The sequence below is a fragment of the Salmo salar genome, unplaced genomic scaffold (assembly GCF_965601325.2).
Source record: "Salmo salar unplaced genomic scaffold, fSalSal1 ptg000152l, whole genome shotgun sequence".
NCBI classification, from domain to species: Eukaryota; Metazoa; Chordata; class Actinopteri; order Salmoniformes; family Salmonidae; genus Salmo; species Salmo salar.
Genome location: NW_027675323.1, coordinates 2,322,501 through 2,324,195, shown reverse-complemented (window position 1 = coordinate 2,324,195; position 1,695 = coordinate 2,322,501). Strand labels below are relative to the sequence as shown.

At 44.5% G+C, this 1,695-nt stretch overlaps 1 protein-coding gene across 1 annotated transcript in view; it reads right to left on the bottom strand.

Annotated features, from left to right (window-relative positions):
- Nucleotides 1–645: 645 nt before the first annotated feature.
- LOC106596130 (tripartite motif-containing protein 16-like) overlaps nt 646–1,695 on the bottom strand; it is a 13,747-nt gene continuing 12,697 nt past the window's right edge. The window contains exon 7 of the mRNA XM_082971082.1: nt 646–1,695. This exon is cut by the window's right edge and continues 796 nt beyond it. The gene's annotated coding sequence lies outside the window, so the exon portion shown is untranslated.

Genomic DNA, 1,695 nt, shown 5'->3' with positions numbered 1-1,695 from the left:
TAACCAGCTCAGCTATAGACTACACCAGCATGACTAGTATCTATGCGGACCCTACTACAGTTTAACCAGCTCAGCTATAGACTACACCAGCATGACTAGTATCTATGCGGACCCTACTACAGTTTAACCAGCTCAGCTATAGACTACACCAGCATGACTAGTATCTATGTGGACCCTACTACAGTTTAACCAGCTCAGCTATAGACTACACCAGCATGACTAGTATCTATGTGGACCCTACTACAGTTTAACCAGCTCAGCTATAGACTACACCAGCATGACTAGTATCTATGTGGACCCTACTACAGTTTAACCAGCTCAGCTATAGACTACACCAGCATGACTAGTATCTATGTGGACCCTACTACAGTTTAACCAGCTCAGCTATAGACTACACCAGCATGACTAGTATCTATGTGGACCCTACTACAGTTTAACCAGCTCAGCTATAGACTACACCAGCATGACTAGTATCTATGTGGACCCTACTACAGTTTAACCAGCTCAGCTATAGACTACACCAGCATGACTAGTATCTATGTGGACCCTACTACAGTTTAACCAGCTCAGCTATAGACTACACCAGCATGACTAGTATCTATGTGGACCCTACTACAGTTTAACCAGCTCAGCTATAGACTACACCAGCATGACTAGTATCTATGTGGACCCTACTACAGTTTAACCAGCTCAGCTATAGACTACACCAGCATGACTAGTATCTATGTGGACCCTACTACAGTTTAACCAGCTCAGCTATAGACTACACCGGCATGACTAGTATCTATGTGGACCCTACTACAGTTTAACCAGCTCAGCTATAGACTACACCAGCATGACTAGTATCTATGTGGACCCTACTACAGTTTAACCAGCTCAGCTATAGACTACACCAGCATGACTAGTATCTATGTGGACCCTACTACAGTTTAACCAGCTCAGCTATAGACTACACCGGCATGACTAGTATCTATGTGGACCCTACTACAGTTTAACCAGCTCAGCTATAGACTACACCAGCATGACTAGTATCTATGTGGACCCTACTACAGTTTAACCAGCTCAGCTATAGACTACACCAGCGTGACTAGTATCTATGTGGACCCTACTACAGTTTAACCAGCTCAGCTATAGACTACACCAGCACGACTAGTATCTATGTGGACCCTACTACAGTTTAACCAGCTCAGCTATAGACTACACCAGCGTGACTAGTATCTATGTGGACCCTACTACAGTTTAACCAGCTCAGCTATAGACTACACCAGCGTGACTAGTATCTATGTGGACCCTACTACAGTTTAACCAGCTCAGCTATAGACTACACCAGCGTGACTAGTATCTATGTGGACCCTACTACAGTTTAACCAGCTCAGCTATAGACTACACCAGCGTGACTAGTATCTATGCGGACCCTACTACAGTTTAACCAGCTCAGCTATAGACTACACCGGCATGACTAGTATCTATGCGGACCCTACTACAGTTTAACCAGCTCAGCTATAGACTACACCGGCATGACTAGTATCTATGTGGACCCTACTACAGTTTAACCAGCTCAGCTATAGACTACACCGGCATGACTAGTATCTATGTGGACCCTACTACAGTTTAACCAGCTCAGCTATAGACTACACCGGCATGACTAGTATCTATGTGGACCCTACTACAGTTTAACCAGCTCAGCTATAGACT